At 37.6% G+C, this 26525-nt stretch overlaps 1 protein-coding gene across 1 annotated transcript in view; it reads right to left on the bottom strand.

The window, feature by feature from the left end:
• Cps1 (carbamoyl-phosphate synthase 1) overlaps positions 1-23899 on the bottom strand; it is a 159930-nt gene extending 136031 nt beyond the window's left edge. The window contains exon 1 of the mRNA XM_010616046.2: positions 23824-23899. The gene's annotated coding sequence lies outside the window, so the exon portion shown is untranslated. The remainder of the gene's footprint in view (positions 1-23823) is intronic.
• Positions 23900-26525: the final 2626 nt, after the last annotated feature.

Below are 26525 nucleotides of genomic sequence, written 5' to 3'. Positions count from 1 at the left end.
CGTAACTAGTACAGTGATTAAACAGGTAATGTGGGAGGGAAAGCATTCTATCTAGAGGCTTATCATGGGGAAGGGCTTTGAGTTGGGAACTGACAAGATCTTCCAGGAATTCCTTGGTGGGAAAGGAGGATGGTGAATATGGCAGGGAGTATTAACAGGAGAGATCTGAGAAAAGTCAGATCCAAGATTCTCTAAGGATTCATAAGATATGTTAAGATACTGATTTTTCACTCAGTGCAATGGGAAATTATTGAAAATTTTCAATGCAGAAAGTGAATTATTTTACTTATGTTATGAAATTTTACAAAAGAAAAATTTGACTGCCATCTAGAGATGCACCTCATACAAGGGGAATTCATGTAAGCAGCCAACTTGTGGTACATTTGTTGGGTGCCCCGGCCGCTGTCAGCACTGGCTGCAATCACTCACTCACTCTTCCAGACCCCTGCCCTGGCTGAGGGGTGTTTCTTTGCTCCATCACATGAACATGAAAGAACAAACTTCTTTATCTCAAGAGTGGAGAGCTCCACCATTTGGCTCTAGATTCTTCCTCTGTGGATCAGGTCAGGCTAAAATTTACTTGAGACCACATATTCACGTGAAATCACATATTATTTAAGTGATGGAGGTGGGAGTCAGAGTAGAGTGGATCAGAATAATGGCAGTCCCAGAAAAGTGAAGACAACATGTGAAGAAAACCAGTTAGAGAATAAAAACTGAATGAGAACATGGAGACGAGAAGGATTTTTTCTGATGTGGGCTTGGGTTTTTTTGTTTTTGTTTTTGTTTCGTTTTTTTTTTTTTCTCTCTTTGAGCCGGAAGGTTATGAATACATATTTGGAGGCTGATCTTCCACCCGGAAGGGCATGGTTGGTAGTTTTTCATGAAGGAGAGTATAACAAAAAAGTGAAGACCTAGAGAAAGAGAGACAAGATGGGATCTACTGAGCGCAGAGGAGTCATTGTTGATGGGGGATGGGACATTTCCACCTGCGTATCAGAGGTAGAAAATGCATAAAATATTCCTTCTCACCCGGAAGGGCATGGTTGGTAGTTTTTCATGAAGGAGAGTATAACAAAAAAGTGAAGACCTAGAGAAAGAGAGACAAGATGGGATCTACTGAGCGCAGAGGAGTCATTGTTGATGGGGGATGGGACATTTCCACCTGCGTATCAGAGGTAGAAAATGCATAAAATATTCCTTCTCTTGTTGAAAGTTTGTCGATTAAAGACTATTGCATGGCCACTTGGTAGTTTCCACTTTATAATGAAGTAGAAGATACTTTATTCAGTTTTCCGTGGAAGATTGGAATGTTTAAAATAATTCCTTTGAAAAACAAGATCATTATTCTCCTTACAGTATGGTCGCAAGAGAGCTAGTAATATTCTTTTTTCATTTGAGATCAGTGATCATAAATGTATAGTTCAAATCTCCATGAACATGAACTTCTCAGGCCATTTTCAAATGCATGAGAATAGTCACAGAGATGAAGGATTATTCTCCAAAAGTTTTAGCTTTTCTGCCCATTTGGAGAGAAATGGGGGTATGGAATTGAGAAACTACAGGCTTTTATATCTAAGTGGATACACATTGAGGACATATTCTTAAGTGAAATAAATAGGACACACATGTGAAAATACCAAATAGTTTCTCTGGTATGAGAAACTAAATGTGTAAGGATCAAAATGTATAATAGATAATGTGAAAGGGAAGAAAAGATCTAAAAAGGAGGGGGAAGTGGGAGGGGTTGGAGAAAGGAATGGAATAAATATGAAATAAGGAAAAAATGTAAACAGTCTTTGTAAATAGGGAAGGGTGGAGAGGTTGAACAGAGGGCAGAGGGATGGGGAAATGAATAAGAGCCAAGATATAATTTCCAATAATGAATGTCAGCATATCGTATACCTAAAATGTACCAATAAAATTAATGGAAACTAAAAGAAATGAGGGTATGGAAGTTGAGGATATCTGGAAAGGAATCGTTATAAAGGCAGACTCTAGATTCTAAGCCAGATGATCAGTGATGCTCTCAGAACTGCTGGAGTGGTCGCTCAGAGGACCATTACAGTTTACAGAACCATACAGTGAGTATATGTGGTCAAAAAGTAAGGAAGGGAATTTTTGAGGGGAAGGATGTTTGAGTTTTGGAAGTGGTATGGTTTCTTATTAAGGGAAGTCAAGATGTGGCTGTGAAAGTTAAGGCTAAAGTTCAAGATGAGGTATAGTATTGGGAGGGTTTACTAAAGATTCTTCGCATCATATCACTTGATTCAAACAATTCCTATACCCTGTGGTCAACCAACATCTGCCAAATAAAATAAATTACCTTCACAAAAATAATTAACCATCATTACATTGCAAAGCAATCCAGATGAATACACTGTACTAAGTGAAAACAAATATTTTCTCACCTTTCCTTTTGGGTGAACCTAAACTTTACATCACAGAAATATTAATTTAAATAAAGTTCTAAGAGCAATTTTTGTTTTTCAGGGGCCAATAGAACTAATTTGGCCTTGGACTTCTCTAAGTCAGCACAACTGATCAATCAGCATTTCACTGATTGCTTAATTTTTTTCCTTCTCTACATAAAAGGGGGAAAAAGGCCTTGCAAAACGTGTTTGTTCTGCTTGTTATTCTGGACAAAGCCGATAACGAGTTGCAGCTGCTGTACAGAGTGTGCTTGCTGAGGCCATCACTGTAACTTATAGATAGAAAGGAGCAGCCAGAAATGGGCCTCTGGTTGCAGCCAGGGCTGCAAACAGGACAGGGCTCTCTAGCTCCCGTATATGCATTTCATTATCCACCAATTTGCTCTGGAAGGATAGTTTGATCGGCCAGGCAACAGACTCAGAAGGAGAGATTTTTAAATATCATGACTCAGCTGAAAGAGTTCTTCTGTTTTTCTGACCTAAGAAATTTGTTTCTGTCAGTCTCAGTAAAGATGCCTGCACCATTTTGAGGCGGCTCTGAAGCCGATGCCCTTCTGGACAGAGAGGACCCTGGTGATTTGAGTCTTGGGGTGAGGCCTCAGACCTCATAATTCCTAGTGCTGAAGCAGCTTGTGCACTTCATCCTGCTGTTTTGCTCCTCTTTCCTGTGAAATTAGTGACTGGGAGTCAAAACAATGTGAGGTTAACTGTCTCCTCTTGACCACTGAACAGACATTTACATTGAGCTAGCTAGGAGGTATCTTGTTTGTCCATAATATATCTTACCGCAGACTATTAAGATACAAGGAAAACAGTAATAGTCAGTATTACAAAGCTTTACTCAAAATACACGTTGCATTTCTAGAATAGTATAATAAAGACTAGACTTCTTCTATCTGGTTTGGTTGACCAAATTAGCCACTTAGGATCTTTGTGATCTGGTAAAAGTTGCTTCAACCCTTTGAACCTCATTTCTTCATATACAAAATAGAAATGAAAACATTTGTCATTAAGAGTTGTTGAGATAGTTCAGACAATAGGTTATATAAAATGTCTTGCATAAATGAGTCGGGATAGTCTCATTGATTCATAGGAGAATATAAATCAGGCTAGTCACTTCGTAAACCAAATTGTCATTATGTAGTAAAATGCAAAATGTACATATCCTATGGCAATTACATTTCTCAGTGTGTAACTATGAGAAATACTAAAACATACATACAAAATAATAGATACATATAGGGATAGATAGATATTCACAGAAGCATAAGTGATCAGAGGGAATGATATTTAAATGTATCAATGGTCTTTTCTCCTTTGAAATTCTTTTTAACTGACCGTCTTCACATACACATCCATTGATTTTTGGAGTGCTTTAGGATTGTTACAGCAGGAAAATAATAGACATAAAAAATGTTTGTCTTTTACTATACCAAGAATACTTTTCAGCAAAGCAATAATTCTAAAAATTAAGGTCTCAGGGCTGGGGATTTGGCACAGTGGTACAGCCGCCTGTCTAACAAGCACAAGGTCCCTGGTACCAAAAAAAAAAAAATTTAAATTAAATTAAAATTAAAGTTTGGATAAAGGATTTTTTAATCCTTAAACTGCTATTTATTTATCATGACCCAGCCTAGAGGATTCAGATTTTATGGCATTCTTTTATATCACAGAGAAACCAACCATTCCTATTATGATTGCAGGGCATTGAGGCAATCATAAATAGAAGGCAGGCAAGCAAGGTGGCACAGAGGAGGTGGATAGCCTGAAGCCCACCATTGCTAGGCAGAAAGATGGTAGGAAAAGGAATGGAAACCTAGGATGGAGGTCGGGATTTCTGCTCTTACCACTAGCCTCCAAACAAAGACCACTCTTCAGAGAAGGAAAGGAGTAATGAACAGAAATGACAGCAACAGGTTAACAGACATAGGGTCTGGAAGCTGGGAACCCTGAATCACCCAAGTCCTTCTAGGGATGGGCAACACAGAGGTTCCGAGAGTACCGGAGAAAGTAAGAGGCCAGGGATCAAGACAAAGAGATCACTGAAGATAGATCATTTCAGACAACCAGAAAATAGCTAAACCAAAATCATATCAAAGAGCAAATGAAACATGACATCACACTAGAGACCAACACAAAGAACACACCAGCCCAACCTCTCTGCAGTCATCAGGGAGGGTAGAAGTCACCATATAAATAAGGTCACCACCCTTCCCTTCTCCAGCACCAAATTACATAAGCTAAACAACCAGCATCACTTTGAGGAGGAATGGGGAATCAATGGAATCATCTCAAGGGCCTATTTGAATTATAGAATGGACCCAAGAAAAAAATTAACCACTTTGAACTAAAAGGTTTTAGTGGATGAAATAGACCGCATTAGTTATTTTTAAAATGTACATATTCTTTGTTCATTTAAGCCTATGTAAATCTAAACTTTGCTTCAAAGTGATCAGTAGAGATATGAGTAAGCAAAATACAGTATGCCAATTATGTGGAATATTTTACAGCAGCTTAACAAGATTGAACCAGAGAGTATGGAGAAATGCCGACACAGCTTTCACTGTAAGGCAGCTCTCCCCTTCCTGCTTCATAGGTGTTACATCAACCTCCAGTAACCGTGTAAAACATGGGCCCAGGATTCAGCTCAGTAGTTCTGCTTCCTCACTCACAAGCACAAGGTCCCGAGTTCAATCCCTGGTACCTAAATAAAATAAAATAAAGCAAGCTCTGCTGCTATCCTCATTCAACATATGAGGAAACTGAGGCATGGAAGTTAACTTCTCAAGGCTCCTCGTCCACAATAATTCATGATGGAAGTTAGATGAAAGCACTCTACAGCACACTAACAAGTGAGAAAAGCAATTTCAGGAAAATATACACAAATAACCTTAATAAAATATACACTCAAACAATTAACACTATGCATTTTTATCTGCAAATAGCTATTAAAAAGTCTGAAAGGATATTATGAAGTTAGTAATAATATTCTTCTCCAGTAGTGAAAAGGATTATTTTTTTTTTAATTTTTTGGTAGTGGACATCGAACTTGGGACCTTGTGCTTGCTTGCAAGGCATGTGGTGGCACCGCTGAGATAAATCTGAAAAGGATTTTTAAATAAGGACATTGTTAGCCTTATCCCTACTGTTTCAATTTTTCACATTGAGGATTTAGCAATGTTACTAAAACATGAGAAAATATATGATACTAAAAGTGGTGGCCTAAAAGTATGTTGATATGTAATTTTTTATTTTTTACTTTATCTCCAATATATTTATATTGTAGAAATTATTAAAATTACAAGTAAATATATACGGTAAAGTTGAAAGAAAGTAAGTTGCACTGTGCTGTCCTGAAATCCCCACTGGATATCAAAGGACTCATTTTTAATTATGGAATAGTAACTAAACAGAGATCAATGCCATTCTCTTAAGAACAGCAACACAAAAAAGTTACTATAGATAACATAGTTCCTATTAAAAATAAAACAAGAGGCAGGCCGGGCGTGGTGGCAAACGCGTGTAATCCCAGCACTCAGGAGGCTAAGGCAGGAGGATTGCTGTGAGTTCGAGACCAGCCTGGGCTACATAGTGAGTTCCAGGTCAGTCTCAACTACATAGTGAGACCCTGTCTCAAAAAAATCAAAATAAATAAATAAATAAAACAAGAGGAAACATTATTGAAATTAAAATGCTGAAAGGTGTCATTTTAATGACCAAATATTTTTGACTACCATAAAATTCAATTTTTGTGATTTCTCTTAAAGACCAAACTATCTTTCTGGTGTATACTATACAATCTGTAATATATCAAAGAGAAACATTTCAAAGGAAGCATTATTATGCATATACATGCATAACATTGAAATGACTAAGGATATCAGGTTTTATTGAAATAGGAAATGTAGGCCCTCCTTTATTAAAAACAAATGTATCTGTTCAAAAATAAAGGAAATGTAGAACCTCATGAAATTTATAATGTCATTTAAAACAACACTGGGGTGAGATAGGATATCTGAAAATGGCACTTTATTAAAATAATTTCATTATACAATTATGTCATCTCTACACCTATTTCAAATCTTATTTATTTATTTATTTATTTTGTTTTTTGTTTTTTGAGACAGGGTCTCACTATGTAGTTGAGACTGCCCTGGAACTCACTGTGTAGCCCAGGCTGGTCTCAAACTCACAGTGATCCTCCTGACTCAGCCTCCCAAGTACCGGGATTACAGGCTACAGGCATGTGTAGCCCAGGCTGGTCTCAAACTCACAGTGATCCTCCTGACTCAGCCTCCCAAGTACCGGGATTACAGGCATGTGCTACCACGCCCTGCAACCTATTTCGAATCTTGACAAAAATGGCTACCATAGAGAAAATAATGAATGATGCCACCTTCCCCTAGGTCAGAAGGATCAAAGAACCATATTACATGGAAAAAGAATCCTTTGTGCATTAACAGAAAAATACAATTAACTAAGAGTTATACGTTGATGATTTAGCGTTGAACCTGACTGTACAGCAGAGAGTATATATCCACACTTGGTATTATACATAGCCATAGCTCTATCTAATAGTGTGAATCTTTCAGCCTGAAAAGATTAGTAGTACTGGGGCGGTGCGTGGGGGCAGGGTAGAGCAGAAGAGGAAGCAGCAGGTGTTTTGTAGAAAATAAACCGCTTAGTCTCTGGGTAAGGCCAGATTAAGCACAGGCACATCATTTAACAACAGTACCTGATGAGTTATACCACTGCTGATCCTAATATAATCACTGCTGTTTCATAATTTCCATATAAAATGGCACGCTGTTTAGGGAAATGTGGCAGCTTACTACAAATTGGTGGTATAAGACATCCCCTTGGAATCAGGATGTCATATTTGATTAAGACTGCAACTGAACAGTAGCTGAACAGCGCTGTTACAGTACCTCGTGAACGCTTGGATGTGTCAGCACTCAGCACTCCAGAGGCCAGTGGTGGCAGGTGTTCCGTGTGCTATGTATGTGTGGCAGATACACCGCTGGAGGAGAATGGCATTTCCATGCTAGAGTGAACTCACCATACTGGACAGTCTTTACCTATCACTCCAACCAGACCGATCTAGGCAACTGTCATTCCTCTAAAATACACAGCAAAGGGCAGGGGATTTAGCTCAGTGGTTCTGCTGCCTGCCTCGCAAGAGCAAGGGCCCAAGTTCGATCTCCCGTACAAAACAAACAAAACAAAACTAAAATACACAGCAAATGCAAAAGAGAACAAAGAAAATTATTCACATGGAAAGAGTTCCACCCATTGAACTGCTTTCTTCCCTTCCCTTAACACAAGCCCTTCTCACCACTCATTGGTTTGAAAATTAACCCTTTAGCTATATTCTGTAACTGAACCTGGTGTTGATTTCAGGAAGTAAAAATCCAAAACTGATAATCCACCTTTAGATAATATGTAATACACCTCTGTAGCTTATCAGCATTTCAAAGTACAAAAGCTGAAGAAATTCTTATTAAGATGAGTCTGGTATCATTAAGGAGGGGAATGGTGAACTTTATATCTTTCTGAGTTTCTGGTATGTTCATGAATATAATATAAATTTCTCATAGACTTTCAATTGCTCATATTTTTCTACCATGAAGCAATGAAACTGCCATGAGGACTTTTGCTTTTGAGGTTTGTTTATCTTGAATATTTAACTTTCGTTTAAGAAGTAACCTGAAAATTACTCGAGGTGTCTACCCAACAATTTGTTCTGTGTTCTTTCTCTTCTACTCTCATTTCTCTCTCAATAGTCATAAGATCAGGCAAATTAGCTTGTTCTCTATAAAAATATTACGATATTTACAGGTTCCGGTATTCCTCTGAAGACCTACTTGCTCATTACGGATTGCCACTCCTCTAGGTCGACAGCTAAAGAAGTCTCTAACCAATATTTAAATCAGGACGTGCATAGTTTAAAAAGTACACAGAAAAGACTTTGAGATTATTAGTACTAGTGAAATGATGCTCTGTCAAATTTAAAACTTGTGTGTAGTTTTTAAAAATGTACACGTGTGAAATCTTTTTGTGAGTGGGTAATCTCCACGTAGTGCATTTAAGATGGATTCAGCTAAAATACACATAAATCTGAAGTAGACTAGCACTGGAGATGAGAATGTAATGTCCACAGACCTTTGTTTGATCCGGAGAGTCAATGCCCCCACTTTGTCACTCACTAGCTGAGTGAAGCTGGCTGCATTCTCTGCAAACTAGTTTTCTCATCTGAAAGACAAAGACCATAAGAGCACCTTCCCTCGTGGTCAGTTCTCACTGTAGGTGGGCTTCAGAGGGCCAGGAATCTGACATTAGGAACAGGGTTAAGCTGCTTCACCTTGCCCAGTAATGCATGGATTTCAATATCATCAATGGGTGGAGAAGGAAAAAGGGAGACACTAACTTTTTAAGCACATGAAATAAAAGGAGATCTTACAGCTGATATCATATTTTTTTAAATATCATGTGTTTTCTTCACCATGAGTCTCTCTGTTTCCTATCGTACCCACTGAATCAAACAACAGCATTCTTTATTACTTCCTGGAGAAGGTAAATATAACAGAGAAACTCATTGCCATTCCTCTGCTTTGATTTTTCAAACTCGGCTTTTTCAAGCCAATAGCTGAGACAAAAGTAAGGAAAGCAAGGCTTTCAGGTATTATAAGAAGATGGATTTGTAGGTTCCACTGAGCCAGAGGTTAAATGACTCAGCATGGTATTTATAGGATAAAACTTAAAGCAAAGATAAAACAGGAGTTTTTCACATCTCTAAAAGGTACATAAAAGCTTTCAAGAAGGTGGGAAGAAGCGAGCCTCTGTAAGAGATGTGAATACCTTTTAGCATGCTTACTGCTCTCTACCCACTTACCATTCCACTATGAAAAACCTCAGATTTGAAAATTAGAAAGTTAGAAGCCCTAGACCAGGGGTGCTAATGCTTTGTTTCTCAACCATGACCAGCAAATGACGCAGGCTCTTAGGAAAGCCACTCTTGCAGCACTGAGCCAACGCAATGTGACATGAGGGTGACCATGATAGCTGGGGAAGGTTCTAGGCAGATGAGGCAGAGAAACCCTGCTACAGTTCAAGAATTTACCTGCTGGACAGAAAGCAGTTCTCGAGAATGCTCTAAAGAAAAACATGGACTCACTCAGAGGGCCTGTTGCCTAAAAACAGCCAGAGTTAGGGCCTGAGATGTCATTTGGACATCCCATTCATAGGCAGCCAGGTGTCCACACATCACAGGCAGCAGATGCTGTCCACGGGGCCCAAGGCCTACAAGAGAACTATTGATAGAGAAAACTTTTATAAATAGCAAAAACCTATGAATTGTCACAATGTAAAATGACTTCTGCCCTCCCTAACAGCAGTTTGCTTTGTTTAGTTCAGAATCAACAGACACCATAGACATTAACCACTGACTGAGACATCTAATCTCATCCTGAGATAACAGGGCACATCAAGACCCACCCCCCACCCTACCCCAGCCCCCAAAGTTTTGCACACCACGTGATTGTAAAGATGGAATGAACCATTGTTAACTTTGTTTTCCTGACCAGGAATGCCCCTTCCCCTGGGCTAGAAGAGACAGCTAGACCCATCTTAAAGGTAAATTCCCCTAACAAGGAAGTGCTACTTCTGGGCTGATAGCTACATAAATCTTTTATTTATTTATTTATTTATTGGTACCAGGGATCAAACTCCAGACCTTGCACTTGAGAGGCAGGCAGTGGAACCACTGTGCTAAATCCCTGGTTTAGACAATTCTTAAAGGTAAACTCCCCTAACAACAAAGGAGTGCTACAGCTGGATTGAAATTCAACTGTCTTGTGACTGCGATTTGTATATCAGCCATGTAGATTGTGAGTATGAAAAGTAACCACCTGAATGGGATCATGGCTGTAAAACCCTATAAAAGAGGAAGTTGTAACCCAGTATTCGGAAGATCAGGGCCCTGCTACTAAGTGTGATCAACCCCATTGATGGAATAAACTTTTGTTATTGTACTTCCATTCTGCCACCTCTCTGTGTGTCACTTACCAATTCCTTCCATAATGCTATCAAGACTCAACGAAGCCAACAAGAACCAGGGAAGATCCAGGAGAAAGGACTCTCCTGTCCCATCACCAAGATGATATTGATAAGCTTCCAGTAACTTAGATCATCTCTAAAAATACTAAATCAAAAAGGAGACAGGGGAAAGAACTTAGAATGCAGCTAAATAAGCCAGAAGCATAAACTTAGTGACAGAAAAATATAGTTTCTCTTCTATATCCCTGAGTTATGGTTGTAAATTTTAAATCCACTATGATGTCTTACCAATTATGTAATTTTGACATCAAGCAGATCCAATGAGACCTCTTGTAAACCTGCTACCTATTCCTTCCAAAACACTTTCAAGTTATGAAAAGCATGCAATTGGGGCTGTAATAACGTCAGTAGTGAATGGAGTAGAACAATCCTGGAAATGTACAAAATCTGGTCCACAGCCAGGTAGAAGGAATGGTTTTGGGACAGAAGGAACATGTGTTTACATCAGTCAAGAATGAATTTGCATTCAGCAAAAGAAAGATGAAATGATTATTATAGTCTCCCCTCTTCCAAAGGTACCCTTCATCCCCTTCCCAGCACCAGTGAAAATACACCTGAAGGGAACAGCGTATCCATCGACCTCGCAAGGCTAGCTGCTTGCCTAAGCAACACGTACATCCACAGGCAGCCACTCCACAAGCAGTCTCTTTGCTGTCCAAACATTGCTTATTTCCCCACAGGGCATCCTGCTGCTTCTTTTAAGAAGCTACGTGATAGCAGCAGCGGCAGTAGCAGCAGAATGCTAATGCACCAGAACATGTGGCAGGAAGGTACACCATGGTTCTGTCACTCAAATTACACTTTGACTAATCCAGGAGCAGCCAGAAAGACAGCCAAGGACATGGCTTAATTAAACAATTCACTCTCAGATTAAACCAGGCAGGTTCGTTCTAGAAGTAAGTTACCCTGTTTCCCAAGGGCTTTCCTCTGAAGCAAAGAATGAAGACCATTTTTCTTACTCTGAAATAAACTTGTAGAGTGTTTGTTAATAGTTATTTAATCACTTTCCCCGCATAGACATACTCTGTGCATGATTCCTGTTTCCCTCTAGAAATTGATGTAAAGAACAACCGTGCAAGAAGCCCCTAAGTTGCAAGCTAAGAAATAATCAAAGGGATTAGTTTGCAGAAAATACTTGATTTCTTAAATTATTATTTTGGAGAGGCTGTTACCATTGCTTCCAGCCCTGTGAATCTAGGCACACACAGCTACAGTTGGTTCTCGCATGTCTTAGGAAATTTGATTGGGAAAGTTGCGGCTGAGAGCACAGACTCAGGAGCTCAAATACTTGGTCCCTATCCTGGCCTCACCATCTACTAAGTATGGAAACTTGAGAAAATTATATCTGCACTGTGCCACAACTTCCCATTTGTACAATTGGAATAACAATCTTACCTATGGTTTAAGATTGTAGTGAAGACTAAATGAGTGATTTCTACACAGAGTACTTAGAACAGTATCTAATTATAATTATAATTATAATAAGGTCCATAGAAGTATTAGCTACTATTGGAGGTGGTTGTTCTTGCAATCTCAAAAACCTTTTTTCATGAAAACCAGAAACCCTGTCTATGGCCTCAGTTCTTCTCTAAGCTCATAATCTCCATTCCTATGGGAGAGCATGAGGAAGACCATGGTAGACCTCATCAGAATGACAGCCTCCTGTTTTCTATGGTCATGCATCTCTCCAAAGAAGTTTTACTCCTGAAAAGTTGTCTTTCCTCTCTTGCCACTGCTCTTCTCTGCCTTTCTCAACTTAATTGGCCACTAACTTTCAGAGCATTGCTTCTTCCATCAGCACAATAAGTAAAAGATTATTTCTTGCCTGAAGACCTTAATCAAGGAGATCTAGTCAACCACAAACAATGGAATCTTCAAAACTGAGTACTGTGTCCTATAAAAAAATAAATAAAAAAAATAATTCTCCCATTTGGACTGTGGATCAGCACCCAATCAGTGTTAAAACTGCTTACAGATATAAAGCACCACGAACAGGTACTTTTTTGTAAATTTTTTGCAAATAGGTACTTTTTTGTTTTTTATTTTTACTACATGTTTGCAATACATAATGAGAACATTTACTGTGGGGCATCAGTACATATAGATATCACATTAATCCTTTTTATTTTCCCTCCTCCTCCCCTGTCTTTTCTGTCCCTTTTACCTCCATCTGTAGATTCTCTACCCATTTACAAAATGTCTGCCTTCCTGTTTCTTATCTTTTATTTTGCTCTTTAAACTATTTATACTTTGGGTTTCTCATATAAGCAAAACCATGCAATATGTACCTTTCTATATCTGGTTTATTTCACTTAGCATTATTGTCATAAGGTGCATTCATTTTCCTACAAATGACTCAAATTTATCCTTCATTAAGGTTAAGTAGTACTCCATTCTGAATAAATACCACATTCTCTTTATCCATTTATCTGTTGATGGTTATACATGGCATTCCCAAGATTTAGTGATATGTGTCACTGTGAACATAAGTATGCATATATCAGTATAAAGTCATATCTTTAACTCCTTGGGGGAAGATATCTAGAAGGAGAATCAGCTGAGACAAAGGAAATTTCTAACTTTGAGAAATTCAAGAATTCCTAATTTCTAGTTTTGAGGAATCTCCATCTAATTTTCATAGTGGTTGTACTACTTTACATTCCCAGAAAAGATGTAAAGTGTCCTTTTTTCTCCACAACCTCACCAGCATTTCTGTGTGTGTGTGTGTGTGTGTGTGTGTGTGCGCCTTTATTATGATAGCCACTCTTCCTGGAGTATGATGAAATCTCAGTGTTGTTTTGATTTGCATTTCTCTAATGGCCAAAGATGTAGAATATTTTTTCATGTACTTCTTGGCTATTCATACTTCTGAAGAATATCTCTTGATCTCAATTACCTATTTTTATTGGGTCTTTTATTTTGGGGGTTCTAATTTTTTGAGTTCTTTATATATTCTAGATACTGGTCCCCTGTCCAAAGGATAGATTGAAAAAATTTATTCTCATTGTGTAGGTTGACTTTTCACTCTACTGATTACTCCTTTTTTGGTGCAGAAGTTTTATAATTAAATATAATTCTATTTTTTGATTCTTTTTTTTTTTTTTTTTTTTGAGACAAGGGCTCACTTTACGCTTCAGGCTGTCCCTGAACTCACTGTGTAGCTCAGGTTGGCCTAGAACTCAGGCAATCCTCCTGCCTCTGCCTCCCGAATGCTGGGATTACAGGGGTAAGACACAATGCCTGGCTCTATTTGTTGATTTGGGGCGGGGGTTGAGACAGGGTTTCACTATGTAGTTGAGACTGACCTGGAACTCACTATATAGACGCAGGCTGGTCTCAAACTCACAGCAATCCTCCTGCCTTAGCCTCCTGAGTGCTGGGATTACAGGCATGCATCACCACACCCGTCTACAAGTATATTAGTTTAAAAAGAATTATCTTCTAAACAAAACTTGTAAATGAATAATTTCAAACTAACAAGCAATTTAATTCAATAGAATTCAAAGCTATGAATATTAGAAAATATACCACTACATGAAAATCTAAAGCATTTGATTGTCTTTGAGTTTGAAAGCTTCAATATAAAAACCCAGACATACCTAATAACTTACTTATTATACACAAAGTTTTCCTTTCCTGTCACTACTATAAACAGGAAAAAAATCTATATCTCCATAAGATTATGTATGATTACTTTAAAACAAGAAAATAATTCAGAATTTAGGACTGCTAAGCATAAAGCCTTTCATTTAGCATTTCATCAAATTCTCTCTCCAATCTTCAGAATAATTTTTAATCTAAGGCTTTCTAAATAACATATTTCCCTTCTAAATGACTCCAATATCAAAGACTAATTAACCTTTTCTCTTGAAATTTGGCAATGATACAGACCTTGTTACCTCATTTTAAAGTTTGAATCTGTCTTATAACCCTTCAAAATTATTTAAACACTCTCTAAAATGCCTCCTAATTGTTTTTGACCTAGGGAAAATTAATGAAATGTTTAAACTTTCACCCTAGGGGACCTAAATGAAAATCATAATGCAGAAATATAGAGTTAATCAGAATCTCAAAATAAGATCCCAGACACATCATATAATGGTACAAATTCCCAATGATGAATGTCATCACATTGTATACCTAAACTGTACCAATGAACCTAATGAATTAAAAAAAAAACTGTCAACTAAAATATCAAAGAGCTCTGGGATTTTCAGAATTAACAAAAGTCTGCGTTCTTATAGGTGTATTATATGAAGTGATCAGAAAAATTTAGTACCACTAACCTAGGGACTTTGAGCTGCTAATTGAATGTGCAAGTACACATTTTTTCCAGCAAATGATAAGGAAAATTATATTTTGCTGTCAACCCCAATAAGAATAATGCAGTCTAGGAAGCCATGTACATACAGAAAAACAGAAAAATGGGGTATAACTGTCTATTTGTGCTTAAAACTTGATATTCAGGGCACCTTACAACATAGCTGGAGTTTCATGACATACTGAAATCAAATAACAATCTTGTTCCCAAGCTCTTTGTGGTGGTGAATTCTAAAAACATAAGCAAATAACCTGTTTGAAGTGAATTTTACTATCAACTCCTCCCCATAAAGAATCTTTTTGATTCCATAGTTCAAAGTTACCAGGAATTCTCTAATCTTCTTTATCTTTTCTTATTGGTTAGGCCAAGTGAGTCAAAGCTTGTGGGCATAACCTCCTCAAATCTGAACAAATACTTCAATGCCAAGTTTTGGGTTGGATTGCCTCGCTAAAATGTTCCCAATTGATTACTTTTATTATTTACTTTTTTAAGAGGCATGGAATGGTAAGTACTAAAGAAATAGAAATCCTTAAATAACTAGCAAATCACTTGACAATTGAGAGACCATTACACCATGCTAAATAGAAACCACAGGAGGGGACGGCTGAAAGAAGAGTGCTGTTCAAAATTACTAGCTGATCAGAGAATTATCTGTTCTGCAGACTTCATATTTCCTTTCTCCGTGTTCGCGAGCCATGGATGAAATTGATTCCCCAGGGTTTCAACCCCAAGGCCACAATCTTTCAACTTTCAGGCTACTTCTGTCATCATTTTCCTGAATCACAAACCAGCGATTTTCATTCATGTTCCAGAGTTTTTAGGTTTGTAGTTTTATAAGAGTTTATACAGCCATATTACTATGTTTCAAAACTCTAATATAGGGCTTAGAGAAGAATTTTTTTAGAAGGCCTTATCTCTCATGAGCATTGTCTTGTACTATCAATGGCAGTTATCGGGCCAACTTATTGTACCTAACTGCAAGGAATCATTTGTTGGAAATGTAGACTCTCAGGCCACACGTTAGCTTTCCTGGCTGTAAACCACTGTGGATAAAATCTGGGATCTCTGCTTTGAACAAGTTTCACAGTTGATTCGGCAGTAAGGCGGCTGTGAACTGCGTATTCAACAGAAGCAGAGTGTGAACGGAGTTGGAGTATAAACACACAGAAGCAGTACTTGTGGCAAAGATTCTTCGCTTGACCATCCACTAATAAAAATGTTGATTCTTCTGCTAGATCCAACTGTGCACTTCTTTGGGAAATCCAGTTTTAGCAAAGAATCCTGCTAAATCAGTTCAGCCATTCCCTATCCCTGATATCCGAGGCCTCTGGGTCACCGATCAGATTCTTCGTTCTCCACCCTTCTCCGGATGTCTGACCAACCTGGCCTATCTTCAGAAAGAACTGCGTCAGAGCTTCCGAGTTAAAGCTGTGTCACTTTAGCCCTCAATTGCCCTTCCCCTAACGTTCCTTCTTATTTATTTTACAGACGCTGATCCTCAAACTGCTCCTTCACTATAAATTTCCACTGGCCCAAGCTATATTTGGAGTTAAGCCCAATCTCTCTCTTCCACCACAAGACTTCATTCTTTATTGTGCTTTAACAAATACCACTTAGTCATTTTTTTTTTCTTTAACACGATGCTGTAGGAAGTTTCTGGAACTTGGTTCAACAGGTGACTTTACCACTGTCACTCACAACTACGTCCATGGGTTGAACTGTATAATCCTCCTCAGCTCCAGCTTCCTCATTTGAAAAGTAAAAACAGTCATAGCGCCTCAAAGCACTGCTTTCTGGATGAAAATATCCTTCTGAAAATCCTCAACAGAAGATAGCTACTGTAATTCAGGTGCCCCCTCACTGAACACTCAGGGTGACAAACGGTATAAACAAGGCATGAATATCTCAGAAAAAAGGCAATTGTGGCTTTTTTAAAAAAGATACAAACTCTGAAGTTAAACCATCTGAATGTAAATGTTAATGCCACCACTTCTTTAACCAAACTAATTAGCACTTATGCGACTTTGTCACCTCCTTTGCAAAACCAGCGGTATGAGTACCTATACATGCATGTAAAATGGTCACTAAATGACTATAATGCCCAACAGTACTGCCCTTATTGCAACAGAAGACCATGGATTTGGTGGGAAAGAGTGAAGGATTTTATTTTACAGCTGAGGATAGAAGAAAAGTGTAAATTACTTAACTAAGGATAAATGAAATTTTAGAAAAGTAAATGGTCATCATTTTCTGCAAATATGTCCCCATATCAGAAGTTTCATCTATTTAAGAATCCAATCTACTGATCAAAAATTGTATTATACTTAATAACTTAACAACCCATTTTGTACATGGATTTGACCACTTTTGCCCAACTTTTAGCTAAGTCACCTCATGCCTTTCTTTATTCAGGTCACTAAGTTGCCTTCCTGTCAATGGAAATGGTTATAACATAGTAAGCCTTTCAATATATAACAGCATTACACCTTTGATAAAATGTTTAAAGTCTGCTAGCTAACATTAGAGATTTAAATTGACTAAATTTTACTTTAAGTATTTAAGAAGAGAAAACTTAGCTGGTGACAAGATCTGAAAATACTTTTGACTGCAAATGTCTAGCAATATATTGCATGAATATCTCAAGCTGAAATAAAATAGAATTGAACTGACATGAAGCAATGAATGAGCAATAAAATGGGAGATAGAATAAATGCAGTTAGGAAGAAGCCAAATACAACCTATATTTTATTCGTCCCATCCATCTCCACAGCGCTGTCATTATTGTCAGGATGTCTAACCTAGTTTCTTCTTCCAACATGAGGAAAGATTCTGTGTTTTGCTGCTGGTAGATATATTGATTAAGCAGTGAAAAGCAAGAAAAAAACATTCTAGGATGTTATCTTCCCAGATTATATTGTTTTGTTTTGTTTTGTGCCTTGGCCAGAGTCAAAGGAAACTCACACAAAAGTGTACCAGTCATTTTTTTTCCCCCCTCAAGATGCCCTTCATAGGGCTTAAGCATCCGTAATGCAATAAGTTCCAAGAGAAGCAAACTAAAATGACCTGCCTAAATTATGTAAGCATAACGGAGAAAAGAGTGGTGCTTACTGACAATCTGGCTATCAAAAGGGTCTCTAAAATAGGCATACTGTGGTAGAGCCTTTAAAATGAAGACAAAATTTGAATTCTTTCTAGGATAAAATGGAAATTATTGTTGTCACTCCGCTCTTTTTTTCTGCAGACTTCAATCCATTAATGTCACACTGAATTGTTTTTGTACCTACTAAGTGCTAAGCTGTAGACTGAATGATGATCAAGGCATGGTTCTCTTACATTCAAGGAAATGAAAACACAGTTGTACAAAGCAATTTCAGGGATAGTTATTCTAACAGTTGTCCTAACACCAACTTTGTATTTCAGTTCTATCTTCATTATAACTACCCTTATAAATCTTAACCTACACATCATCTCACCATAATGAGGAGTTTAAATATGCATAAAACCAAGCATATTAAGAATCTCCTCATGGGCTGGGGACATAGCTCGGTGGCACCGCACCTGCCTGACAAGTGCAAGGTCCTGAGTTCTATCTCCGGTACCAGGAGAGAGAAAAAAAAAATCTCCTTCATCTGTTTCTCTTTAAATATTCAGTTATCATGTCCTAACAAGTTTTCCCAAGGAATTTACCCAATAAAATGTTTTTCTCTCAATTCCTATTATGAACTGCATCTTATTTCAGATTCTCTTTATATTCAACTAAAAATGATGATAGAGCTCTGCCTCACCCACATGAACTTAGAACTGAATGACTAAAAATACAGTTGACACCATTGGAATGGCTTCCTAGTCCTCCCCCCCACCCCCATTCACCACTGAAGATACCAGAGTCATTACTGTTCCTACCTTTCCCGAAGCACCATACTTTCCTTCTTTGAGCAACTTTGGTGCATTTCTTTTCGTTTTGTTTTGTTTGTTTTTTGAGACAGTGTCTCACTATTCCAGACTGCTGTGGAACTCACTGTGTAGCCCAGGCTGGTCTCGAACTCGCAGCGATCGTCCTGTCTCAGCCTCCCAAGTGCTGGGATTACAGGCATGCACCACCACACCCAGCTTACTTTGGTGTATTTCTAATAAATTACCTTTTTTGGGGTAGGGAATCAAACTCAGGACCTTGCATTTGAGAGGCAGGCACATTGTCACTGAGCCAAATCCCCAGCCCTAAATTACCTTTTTTAAATTATTGATTTCTGTTGCTCACAATTACAAGAACTCTAACCACTACAAATGGAAATAAGATTGAGTTAAGCAAATTAAATCAGTGATGGTGAACTTTTTAGAGCTTTCAGTGATAACAAATAGTCCTCTACAGCACTCGAAGCATAAGTTTGCCACCACTAAATTAAATAAAAACATAATAAGAGATGGAATATCTCCCAAACCTAAAATATTTTACTAAAGTTTATTCGGTGCTCTTGACACAAGCAGTGCATAGTAAGTGGAAGATAATATTGAAGCATATTTCACAAGGGACTAAAATAATGCTGTGTATGTGAAAGACTCTTGTTGGGTCACTTAAAAATATTTTCCTTTTTTTGCTGTAGTGTAAAAATGTGTTATCTAATCACATGACAGCCTAGACAAAATATGCCTTAAGATCTCACCTTCTTTTAGTTTTAATTATATCCTCACTAAACTGAGTATTACCCATACTGCAACACAGGTGCCAGGGTGACCAGTGTTGAAGATGTAACCACTGAAAGGAAACAACTTCCATTTTAAATTAGTAGTATCTCTATGCATCTGATTACTGTGAAAGACTAATCATGTCTGAGGATCCCAGTGAAAGCTAGATTTTTGTCCAAACACGTTGCTATGATTTAGACCTAAGATGTCCCCACCAAAGTCTCACGTTCAGAGGTAGGGCCTGGCCAGAAGAAGCGAATGGTAGGGATGTGACTCCGAAGGGTGTGTTCTTACCTGGATCCTCCCTCCTTTTTCTGCTTCCTGACTACAATGTAGCAGACAGTTTTTCTGCACCCAGCCATTCTGCCGTGCCATTTCCGCCTCAGAGGTAGCTAACCATGGACTGAATTCATTGACACCGTGAGCCAAAATAAATCTCACCTCTTTTAAATTGCCGCATTGGCTACCATATTTTGTCCCAGTAAAAGTGACTAATACACATGTCAAGAATTATACTAATTACCACAAATTCATAGATACTGAATAGTTCTTGGATATAACCTTCCTGTCACTGACTCTCATCCACCATGCCCATTTCACTGAATGTAATTTTGACATCTGTTGGACTGCCCATCCCCCACAAAAATCTCCTGTTCGTTTATATTTTAACTTTTTTAATCTATCAAGCACATGTTAGGTAATAAAATATAATCAGTATAAAAAATAGAAAATAAGTATTTTATTAATGACAAATAATCATTTATGTTGGTGAATGGAACAAGAAAAAAAGTAGAAGATTCTGTTAGGATATATAAAAGTGGAGCTTACCCTAGCTGAAGGGTCACAGAACACTTAACTGAGGAAACTATATTGAAGTGGAGACCCAAGAGATGGCCTCCTCCATATTTACTCTGTCCAAACCATTTTCTTGCCATTACCAGATTAATATTTAATAGAATTTTCAAAATTTTTCCTATATTCAAATCTCTTCCTACTAAGAAAATAAACTGAGGAGGTTTATCTTTTGGAGCCATGAAACTCGGTGATCTCTAAGGGCCCAAAGAGATCTAAAGCTCCTATGACTGTTTTTCAGTGTGTGTGACATTCCATCTTATGGGAATCCGACAATTACTTGGATCTCCCTGATATATTTTTATGTAAGAAAAGCTGCCAAGAAATGTACTCGGCTCATTCCATTTTAAGGAAACATAAAAAACAACAGCATAGGTATTTGTTTTGTGATAGGATTTTATAAGTGTGGGAAAATACAATGATTGCCTCAAGAGAAGAAAGTAGAAAGGCACAGAAAAGAACTAGAAAGACTGCCAATAAGTGGAAAATATCGTGGTTTAATTTTAAGGGAAAAATTCAAATGAACATCTTTTTATACTATATCTGTGAATCTCTAAAAATTGAAGAGTAGATACTTTGATCTTTACCAAATAGAAATATCACAGGTAAATGACAATGTTGACTGACCAGGCGACAAAATTGTAATGAATGTTATCATTGCTGCCTGCTTTCATTTTAATTCTATGCTTGCAATTATGTTTCAATTTTTGTGATTTTTCTGTACAATTCCTGTTACTCAGCTTCAAAAGCTATCTTTAATTTGGCTAAACTCTCTCTCTTCAATGTTCCACTTTCCAAATGAATCCACCAAACAGTTTTTATCAGGAACCTTCAGCTTTATGGCTTTTGTGATAGATATCAAAGTGTGGTGGCCAAGGGAGGCAGAGGAGAGATCAGCAAAAATTTTCTTGACTTCTATTATGTGGCAGGCACTGTTTTAGGTAGTTTATTCATAAATTATTTAGGCCTTTCAATAATGTGAAAATAGAAACATGGTCACCTTCTCCCTTCTGCAAATAAAGAAACAGTTAAGTCACTTTCTTGAGTTGCCCTCACAAAAGGAGTAGAGTGTCAGTTTTCACGCAGGACAAACTAATTATAAAACCCTTCCAAACTCACTAGGCTTTGTCCTCCAACTTTCTGTGTCCATCTTCCATGAGCCTCTTCCATCCTACTGGTCATGTTAGACTATTGTACTTTCTGGCACAAGCAATTCTTTTCTCTCACCCAAAATCCCTTTCCCAAACTTGCATTCTCTCGTTTTTCCTCTTTCTCCTCCCTCTCCTGTAACTGCTCCTCCTTTCTCATCTTTTCTTTTTTTCCCTGTTAGTTTAGAATGTACTACTCAAACTCACCCCAAATTTTAAGCAAACTCATGGTTTTCTCACTAAGACTCACCCCAGCTGTGCTCTCCTGCAGCCACCCTAAAGTAACACCTCCAGATTGACTCGAGCTTCTTCTATATTCTCATTATGCCAATTTTTATTCTTCTACTGTGGGACTTATTACTGCCATGATTTCCTTGCTTATATAGCCACTCTAAATAACTAATCCTTCCCCTTCTCTATCACAATTCTGAGTCATGTTAGGGAAGAAACCATAATAAATTCTTCTTTGTCATTTCAATACCTAATACAGGACCGGCAACAGAGCACAAGCTTAATAAATGTATGTCGAATTAATGGATAAATCAATTGTTCCCTAGAGTTTGGTGTGGAAATCTGGAGTAATTTAGAGAAGACACGTTAGTGAACAAGCAAACACAAACACAATAGTGTCCCCTGTGTTCCCAGAAGACAACAGAAGCTCTCAGATAAGTTAACTGTCTCAGGGAGGTTCTGCATCATAGTAATTAGCTGGAGAATACAGCTCCAGAGAAGTGATATGTACTTACACATACTAAGTTTTACATGCTGTGCCTGGAGAAAATAAGCCCTCACTCAGTACTGACCAGATTTTGTCTTTGGTGTACAACAAGATATGCAATTGTGTATATTTCAAGAATAACCCATCTAGAAAATTGGTAATGAACAGAAACACCTTGATTCTCAACCCTATAGGAAAGGTAGACTAGCCCCCAATTAAAAATTAATTTCATACAAACTATAGATAAGACCTTACAGTTGAATATGAACAAATAAATTAGAAATAAAGAAACATGGCACTTTTCACTTTACCAAATTTGGGGCGTTTAAGTGACTGGGTTCCAAGCAATGCAAAGCAATACTCAATAATTTAAATACGGAACAATGAAAAAGGTAGGTTGCAGAAGAAACAGCCAAATAATACGGCTTTTGGAACCTGTGAGAACTACTAGAGCTCTGAGGTTCTAGGTAAAAGGAACCAATGGCCTTTGCCAAAGCTTCTTTGAGATGAATTCAGTCCAATCATTTTCAGTTTTGTTGTTTTTGTTTTTTGGGTTTTTTTACTCCACCTGACAAAGCATCTGATTTGTTGAGCATGGTCATGTGTCCACAAATCGGCTAAGGGACAAATATTGGAGTAACTTCAGGGACAGTCCCAGTAAGACTAATCAAATAAGTATGACAACTTTCCCACAGAAATATCGAAACAAGGTACCAAAACGAGAAAATGGAGAAACAGATACATAGGTTCTGTAACAGCAAAAATAGCATATCCACTACTTACTCACTCCCATACTTTTTATCATAAAGTTTAGAATATAAGCTCCATGGAGACAGAAAAGTGTTCTAGTACTGCAGCCTTATCACTAGAATATTATCTGGTAGGGAATAAGCATTCAATAAATATGTTAATTTATTACTTCTTCTCTAAATACCACCTTTTGGCTATACTAGTTAGATATCTGGTGGAGCCAAGAAGGAAAAGTACATACATTTGGTAAACTTTGAGTAAAAGCAAAAGTTTGGGAAAGAATCAAATCCTGCAGCAGTCTCTAAATGAGAACCAGAATTGAGAGAGAACCATGGGAAGCGTCCTGAAGTTTATAAAATATAAATAGCAGAATTCATGCAGTGATGAGGCATGGGAAAGAAGGACAGAGGGAAGGAAGGATCATTCACTGAGTGCCTACATCTGACTGCGGTTGTGGGCATGTTTTATACGCTGTCTCATTAAACTGGTGCACAAAAATTTCAGAGAACATTTTTTAAAAAGCATTGGCTATCACAGAATGTGAACTTTACTGCATAATCAAGTGTACAACTGACCCTTGAACGAAGGTACCCTCTACTAAGCACACATTTGATTTGCACAATGGGGCCACTGGCTCTGGCAAAGAGCAAAAGATCAACATTGCTAGTCAGAGGAGCGAGAATCTTTATAGCCCATCCCTGCTTCACTTTCAAGCACACCCACTACAGGAACAAAATGTCAAGCACCTTATGTGTGCCAATATGAGCCTTCTCTCCTGTTTGTACAGTACTCCAACCAGCTTACCTTCACAGGAACTGCCTTGGCCTCTTCCCTTCTAAAGTGGGTGGAATCCAGCTCTCTGTTTTAAAATACTGCTAGTTTCAGGTAGAAAAGAAACTGTCTCCAAATGGTTTTTTATACTAACATTTAATCTCTACGATATCTAGTTAATGCTTACTTTACAGGTGGCAAAACATAAGCTGTGATAAGAGAGTTGCTCAATATTTCACAGCCAGTTACTTTCAGGGCCAGGACTTTAATCTAGGTCTCCCATTTTCTAAATTAGTTCTTTTTTGGGTTGTTTGTTTGTTTTTTGTTTTTTTGAGCAGGGTCTCACTATGTAGTTGAGACTGGAACTCACTATGTAGCCCAGGATGGTCTCAAACTCATAGTGATCCTCCTGCCTCGGCCTCCTGAGTGATGGGATTACAGGTTTAAATCAGCTCCTTTCTATTCCCTGGAGTTTGCTTAGATTCTGTGATAGCTTTAAGGTGTCCATCATAAATTTCTTATAAGATCCTAGAGACCAAAACCATGGGTTTTGCATCAGAATTGTTAAATTTGGGGCACAAATTTTCTATTTGAGACTTCACCAACCTGATGGTATATTCTTTCTAATAATCTAATATGAAAATGAGGTCCTTGAACCCAAAAAGTTATCTCTGGACATTTTTTTATATGAAAATGTTTCAGCCATCCACATAGGAAAGACCCTTGGTACCTGAGTCAATTGCACCTTCTGGTTGACAGATACAAAGGAAAGAAACAAAAACTTAATTGTTCAGAATACTAGCCATTGTTATGGCTTCAGTGTATCTCAGTCCCATTTTATATTCAAAATCTGAAGAATGGAAATATAATTCCTTTTGTCTCATTTTAAATTATCATATCAATCAGGTTTGTTAGTTGTACACAACAAATTCCTCTTTGGCTAGTTTAAGTAGCAAAGGAATATTTAAAACAGTAGCATCCTTGACTGTTGAAAATATGATCCAAAAATACAAAAATGATGAACTACACTTCATCAAAATTTAAAACCAGGTCTAGTGGTTCATGCCTACAACTCCAACACTCTGGGAGGCTAGTAAGAAGTTATCAGCTCAAGTCCTGCTGGGCAACTTAGCAAGGTCCTGTATCAAAATAAAAAATAAAAATAAAAGAAAGAGTTAGGGATATAATTCACTGTGCAATTCAGTTCAGGTTCAATTCCTAGTACCACAAAAAATAAAATTAAAGATCTGCACTTACAAGGCACTATTATGAAAGTGAAAGTAAGATAGAGTAATAAAATATTTACAAATCATATTATTGGGAAAAGATTTGAATCTACAATAGATCAAGAACTCTTGGGCCAGGGATTTAACTCAGTGGTGCTGCCACCTGTCTTACAAGCTCAAGGACATGAGTTTGATCCCCAGTACCAAAAAAAAAAAAAAAAAAAAAAAAAAAAAAAAAAAAAAACAAAAACTTTTTCTTTTACAGGATTCACTAGGAGCTCAGCTCACAAATTCCCCAACCACTATAGACAGAGGTTAAGACACTATATCTTTTTGTTGTTGCTTGTTTATTTTTTGAGGCAGTCTCCCTATGTAGCTCAGGCTGGCTTCGAACTCACAGCGATCTTTCTGTCTCAGCCTCCTGATCCTTTATCTTTTTTAACCAGAGACATGCCATAATTATAAAACTTCAGGGCCAGGGATTTAGCTCAGTGGTTCCGCCACCTGCCTTGCAAGCACAAGGTCGAGTTCGATCCCCGGTCCCCCCGCCAAAATATAAAACTTCATAAAGGGCTTACAAAAGAATGTTGTGAAACAAAATGTGCTTCCTTCGGGTGTACTGTTTCCATAAGGAAAACAACCTAATCTTAAGTCGACACAAGTATTTGTATAGCTATTTCACCAAAGAAGACAAAGTGCTAAAATACAAGAAAAGCTATCAACATCAGTAGTCACTGGGAAAATGCAAATTAAAACCAGAATGGGTGACCACTTGATGCTTACTAGGAAAACTTTAGTCAGAAAGACCGATAATAACAGATAACAAGACCGATGAAGATGCAGAGAGGTCAGAGACTTTTTTGCTAGTGTGACTATAACAAATATAATTGCTTTGAAATCAGTTTGATAGTTTCTAAAAAATATAAACAAATTTATTATATTATCCAATAATTCTCCCCCTAGTATCTACTTAAGAAAAATGAGATGAAAAAAAATGTTCTCACAAAAATATGTCTGCATATATCCACAGAAGCAATATTCATAATACCCCAAAGATAGAAACAATCTGAATACCTATCAGTGGAGAATGGATAAACAAACTGTATTATATACATACGAAGGTATACTATTTGGTCACAAAAAAGAGCAAACTAATGATAAATACTATCACATGGATAAACTTTGTCATCCTAACTTAAAGAAATCAGATGCAGAAAGCCACATATTGTCTGTTTCCAGTTAGATAAAATGTCCAGAAAGCTGGACTGGAGGTGGACACAAAGATTGATTACAAAAGGACATGTGTTCCTTTGTTATTGGTAGAAATGCTTTAAAACTAAATAGTAGCCATGATCACATAACTCTCAGAATTACTAAAAGTAGTTGGGTTATACATTTAAATGAGTGGATAAAATAGTACATAAGTTACAATTTAATAAAACTCTTTAAACAAAGGGCAGGACTTCCATTTTGTCTAAGATAGCATAAGAGGGACCTTACCACATTCCT

The sequence above is a fragment of the Fukomys damarensis genome, unplaced genomic scaffold, assembly GCF_012274545.1.
Source record: "Fukomys damarensis isolate Sample0158 unplaced genomic scaffold, DMR_v1.0_HiC HiC_scaffold_16, whole genome shotgun sequence".
NCBI lineage: Eukaryota > Metazoa > Chordata > Mammalia > Rodentia > Bathyergidae > Fukomys > Fukomys damarensis.
The sequence above is the reverse complement of the archived record's forward strand: the minus strand, read 5'-3'. Positions and strand labels throughout refer to the sequence as shown.